Genomic DNA, 6,615 nt, shown 5'->3' on the forward strand with positions numbered 1-6,615 from the left:
TTTCAAACATTAAAATACATCAATATTTTTGTATGTTGAAAATCATTGATATTTTACATATATGACATAAAAGTTATGACAATCTCTTATGTCTGTCATAACACTGCTGTATGTCGTCCATTGTCTGTCAAAAAAACTTTTTTTTTCTAGTAGAAATCCAAGCAACTCCATAGTCTTTTCCAAATCCTCATGTATTATTTTCTAATTTTAACTTTTGTTTTAATTTTCATGTCTAACTAGGTTGTTTTTTTTTGTTTGTTTTTTTTAATCTCCAAATCGCCTTGGTTGCTTGGGATTTGATTTTTTTTTTCGTTTTTGATTTTCATGGCTGCTTGGTTTTGTATTGTTGTTTTGATATTCATCTCCAAATCGTGAAGGTTACATGTGTTTTAGTTTTTAGAACTTAATGTTTGTTTTGATTTGTATATATGTTAATTATTTTAATTTGGTTTTTATTATAAGATAGATACATGAATATTGTGGTGGTACTGTATGGTAGGTACTAGCTAGCTTTTGGTGGTGGTGATTGGAACTTTTAGCTTGCAATGCATATATTGTAAATAACAAAATAGGAAAAAAGACAAATTGACGGTAGCTTATAGACGGCGTTAACTAAAAGGTCATTTTACAATATTTTGACGGTAGGTTATAGACGGCTAAAAGCTCCTGCAATTATTTGAAACCACTAGGACTGTTCACTATTCGGATAAAACCGAATTATCCAATTGGACAATTTGGTTCGGATATTCGGATTTTTGGATTGGTTTTCAACAAAACCGAATTATTATTTTGGATTTCGGATTGGTTTTGGTTTATAAAATAAAAACCGAATAGTCCAAAAAAACCGAATAAATATTTGTTATTTATCTATTTATAATATATATCTATAGTTTTTTTATTAATTTTGTAATTTATTTTTTCAAATAGGAACGTTTCACCCGATAAAAAAACATTAATATGCATTTTTACTCAAAAATTTTCTATCTATAAAATATTTAACAATAATATATAAAAAACACTAGTAATCTTATAATTATTCTTCGTGTTAAAATGTTTCGGTTTTTAAAAACCGAATTATAAAAACCGATCCAACCGAATTATAATTGGATCGGATCGGATTGGATTTAAATTTATTTTGGACTGTTCGGATCTATGTTTTGAAAACCGAAATCAATTTGGATTCACTTGATTGGATCGGATCAAACCAATCCATCCAAACGAACACTCATAGAAACCACAATGCAAATATCATATTTTCAGAAGTTTACATAAACCTCCAAATTCACCAAACCATACATATAGACAATTTCGCTAAGAGTAAATTACACGAATGGTCCCTATGGTTTGGGGGTAATTTATGTTTTTGGTCCCTAACTTATCTTTTTAACTCAGAAGGTCCCTAATATTTGTTTTTGTTACGCGATTGTTCCTTACTTTTTGTTTTTGTTTCGCGCTTGGTCCTTGTCTTACCTAAAAAGACTATTATTTAAATAGGGAAAATAGTATGACAAGTAGGGTAATTTGAGGGAGTTTAGATTGGAGATGTGTTTATTTAAATAAGTTAAAAAAAAATCAAGAGTAAAATAGTCTTTTTAGGTGAGACATGGATCAAACGCATAACAAAAACAAACAGTAGGGACCTTTCGAGTTAAAAAAAATAAGTTAGGGACCAAACACATAAATTACCCTAAACCATAGGGACCATTCGTGTAATTTACTCTTTCTCTAATTTACTCATAAAAAAAATAAACAAAAAATTTGCTTTGGCTCTGATCCAACTCCATCCGACCATACTATTAACTTTGACCAATATACTTTTTCTTATCCTCATCGAAGTTGCGAATTATATGTACTATATTTAATAATTAATATACGTAATGAAGTAATAATATAACAATCGATAAGGTCATTTAATCTTCTCATCTGCCCTCCACAAACATTTTAATTCCCGTCTACTCTTTAAATCTTCACCTTCCCCTTCACTAAATATACTGATGTTTTGGTCCTTCCCCTTCATTGCACTTCTGTCCTCATCACATTTCTCTTTAGATCCTCATTATCTTCTTCAAAAATCAAAATGCTCCGGTCTGCAAAACGATCCTATGAGTATCTCACCAACCATGTCCCCAAGCTTCTCCTCGTAACCATAATCTTTGCTATCTTTATTCAAGCATTCAAACAAGCCCCATACCAACTTCTTGATGATAATTATTTCATCCACACACTCACTTTCTGTTTGCTAGCAATCTCCATTCTCGCATTCTACTTCTTGAACAAGCCTCAAACCATCTACCTCGTCGACTTCGCTTGTTTCAAGCCACCATCCATGCTCCGAGTGCCATATGCCACTGCGGTTGAACACGCCCATATCATCTTGGCCTCGGAGCCCAAAAGCGTTTCTTTCCAAGTTAAGATATTCGATAGATCTGGTTTGGGTGAGGAAACATGTTTACCACATTCATTACACTATCTACCACCAAAACCTAATATGATGGATGCTAGAGATGAGGCTGAGATGGTCATTTTCTCAGCCATGGATTCTTTACTTCAGCAAACAGGGATTAGTCCGAAGGATATCGATATTTTGATCGTAAACTGCAGCCTCTTTGCACCAACTCCTTCGATTTCAGCCATGGTGGTTAACAAGTATAAGATGAGAAGTAACGTCAAGAGCTATAACTTGTCGGGAATGGGGTGTAGCGCTGGGTTAATATCCATAGATTTCGCCAAAAACCTACTCCAAGTACATCATGAATCGTATGCGGTTGTGATAAGTACTGAGATTATCACCCCGAATTCTTACACGGGTAAAGAAAGATCCATGCTCGTTCCAAACTGTCTTTTCAGAATTGGAGGCGCAGCCATTCTCTTGACCAATAAAAGGTCACAACGTAAACATGCTAAGTACACACTCTTGCATGTGGTTCGGACCCACAAAGGGTCTGAAGATAAATCTTATCGTTGTGTCACACAAGAAGAAGATAAAGAGGGTCATGTCGGAATAGCGCTAAACCTAGATCTCATGGTGATCGCTGGGAATTCCTTGAAGTCGAACATAAGCAGCATCGGACCATTGGTTCTTCCCGCATCGGAGCAACTCTTGTTTATTTTCAATCTCTTTGGGAGAAAGTTTCTTAAGCTTGATCTAAAGCCCTACATTCCCGACTTCAAGAAGGCATTCCGTCATTTCTGCATTCACGCAGGTGGACGTGCGGTTATCGACGAGCTTCAGAAGAGCCTTCGGCTGACGTCGGAGCATGTCGAAGCCTCAAGGATGACATTGCACCGCTTCGGAAACACATCGTCATCGTCATTATGGTACGAGATAGGTTACATGGAAGCCAAAGGGAGAATGAAGAAAGGAGATAGGGTTTGGCAAATAGGGTTTGGTAGTGGATTTAAATGCAACAGTGCAGTCTGGGTATGTAACAGAGAAATCGAAGCAGCAAAAAATGGTGCCTGGGCTGATTGCATCCACAGGTACCCAGTTAACGAGCCAGAAGCTGTGAAGCCCTAATAAGCCTGGGAAAGCATGTCATGTTACTTGGAAGACCCCGACAAACATGTCGATTTACATTACCTTAAATAAAAAGATTTTATGTAATCCAAAAAAACAAGGGAAATTAAATATAGCAAAAATTTATTTGGTAAATGTCATTTTATTTGTTTACATAAATCATAACTTATCATTATTTTCTTTTTATTTTGAAGGGCTGAAATTATTATTATTATTATTATTATTATTATTGTTATTATTATTATTATTTAAATCACTCTACAGATTTGGTTTTTAGTTTCTATATATATGGTTTGTACCAACTGAAAAAGACGGAATGTTTTACTTTTTTTGTTGGTTTGATACTTGATAGATCATCCCGAAGTCTTATTGTTTGGGAAAAAAAAAGGAGAAGGGGGGAGGTGGGTTTGATACGTACTACCAACATTCTTGTTCTTTAAAGGTCATTCAAATGGCCAGACATGAACTTTTCGATGTATCCTTTATCACGTTAATTAGTTTATAAAGAGTACGAATATGGATCATAATATTTTTTCCATAAAATGCAGGTGGTTTGTTTGATGCAAAGTTTTACTCTCTATAATTGATTTATAACGTAATGTTTTTACCTGTGTACTATTTACCCTTTCTTGTTCAAAAAGTTGTTGTGCGCAATTTTATCGTCGATTTATGATTTAGGTGGTCTTTTTTTTTTTTTTTTGGGAACCACTATCCTAAGAAAAATTGATAGGAGAACCCAGCCATCTCGTCAAAATGATCTCTGAGGTGTTTTGAAATGGTTTTTTTTTTTTTTTTTTTTTAATGTGGTGGTTAAAAAGACATCTCATTTTACCATATAGACATTTTAATTAATTTTTGAAATATTTTTATTTATTAAAATTTCATTGTTTTCTGAAAAAATTGATTATAGATTGACTTTTTATAAAAATGATAATATGGTGTTTAAGGGTGTCTTATTAACATCCTTTTCACATAAATATTTTTGGAAAGTTTGAAATAATAACTAGATTAATATATGTAATCAAAGGGGGAAGGGGGTAAAGAATGGTAATAGGAGTGAATATAAAAGAATATACCCGTGCGATTGCGTTGAATTAAATAATTTTATGAAAAAAATATTTAATGATAGAAATATGAATCTATAGATTTTGAATATAATTTAATTGCAAATTGAAGTATAAATCATTATCAAAATAAATGTTATGTTTCAATAATAAAGTCGACAAACAATAACAAAATATAATAATTATATTTTTAAGTCGATTATATCTTTAGTTTCAATATCTTTCTAATGTTTGCAAGACACTAGTATAATCAACATCATTAATGACATATATTACATGTATTATTGGTGTTTCATTATATATATATATATATATATATATATATATATATATATATATATATATATATATATATATATATAAGAGAGAGAGAGAGTTATTTTTAACTATTGTTATTTTAAGTTATTTTAAGTTAGTTATTTGAAAACTATTAACGATTATAAAAATATATATATATATATGAAATATTTTAGTTAAATTGAACTTACAATTTAGTTTTTGCGTTTAGCACTACAATTTATCACTTTTAACTATTCATAAAATATTCATTAGGTTTTTTAAGTAGAACTGAAATTTATAGTTAAGCTGACATTATAATGTTATATTTAAACTAACAATTTACGATTTTTTTTTCAAACTGTTCAAAAGTTGTGGTTTAAACTGATAATGGTTTACATACAATAACATATCAAATTTAATAAAGTAAGTATAATATGTTAACAGTTAAAGTCATAACTTTATAAGTAGAAGTAAAGATATTATTTTAATATTGAAATTTAGTTTATTTATGGTTACATTTTAGGTTTGATACTTATTTAACATTATTAACCAAATTATAATTATTATTAGAAAGACATTACAATTTATCACTTTTAATTATTTACAAAATATTTTTTGGATTGTTTAAGTTCAACTAAAATTTATATTTAAGTTTACCATGTAATATGATATTTAAATTAATAATTTAAGTATTTTATACAAATTTTTCTAAATTTATAGCTTTAAAACGATAATGGTTTACATCCAACAATATATTAAAATTAATAAATTAAGTATAGTATGTTAAAAGTTAAAAACATAACTTTTTATGTAGAAGTAAATATATTTTTTTAATATTGAAATTTAGTTTATATATGATTACACTTTAGGTTTGATATTTATTTAACCTTACGAACAAATTTATAATCATTATTAGAAATAAATTGAAAAGTCATAGGAGTTTCAAATAAATACGGTGAAAGGAAAAATGTTTCCTTTATAGTATACTATGATATGATATAGATAGATATAGATATAGACTAGCAAATGTCTGTGCGTTGCGTAAAAATACCTATATAGTTGAAATCTTTATAAATATATGTTTTCTTAAATATAACAATAACGTTGTTGTTAAATTTGATATAATAATTCGTATACTAAGTTGATATAATATATTGATTATTTTGAATTATATGATAATATATACGTCTATTAAAACTGCATAATCTCAATCGTTTGAATGATCTCTACCCACGGGTTATTCATAAATAAAAATAAAAAATAATATATGGTTTAATGTTATTTATAGTAATTATTATTGTTAATTAATTTTTTAAGATTTATTTGCTCAGCGTTTTAATTTCTATCATTGTAATTATTTAAAACATCAAATATTATTTTTTGTTTTTAAAGATAACAATATAGTAGTTTATGTAGAGTTAGGCTTAAGTATTATCATTGTAAGTTATTTTAAACTACTTGTTTGACATTTTTTAATGATTATAAAAATAATTTTAAGAAATATTTTAGTTAAATTGAGATTACAGTTTTATTTTTTCATTTAGCACTATAATTTATCATTTTTAACTACTCATAAAATATTTTTTGAGTTTTTTAAGTGGAACTGGAGCTTATATTTAATTTGACCATGTAATGTTATATCTAAATTAACAAAATAAGTATTTTATCTAAACTGTTCAAAAATTGTAGCTGTAAACTGATAATGGTCTACATACAACAACATATTAAATCTATTAAGTTAAGTATAACATGTTA

General features: G+C 29.0%; 1 pseudogene; it reads left to right on the forward strand.

Annotated features, from left to right (window-relative positions):
- Positions 1 to 1,936: 1,936 nt before the first annotated feature.
- LOC145101231 (3-ketoacyl-CoA synthase 5 pseudogene) lies at positions 1,937 to 3,703 on the forward strand (annotated as a pseudogene).
- The last annotated feature ends 2,912 nt before the right edge of the window (positions 3,704 to 6,615 follow it).

The sequence above is a fragment of the Lactuca serriola genome, chromosome 4 (genome assembly GCF_051521515.1).
Source record: "Lactuca serriola cultivar US96UC23 chromosome 4, Lser_US96UC23_V15, whole genome shotgun sequence".
NCBI lineage: Eukaryota > Viridiplantae > Streptophyta > Magnoliopsida > Asterales > Asteraceae > Lactuca > Lactuca serriola.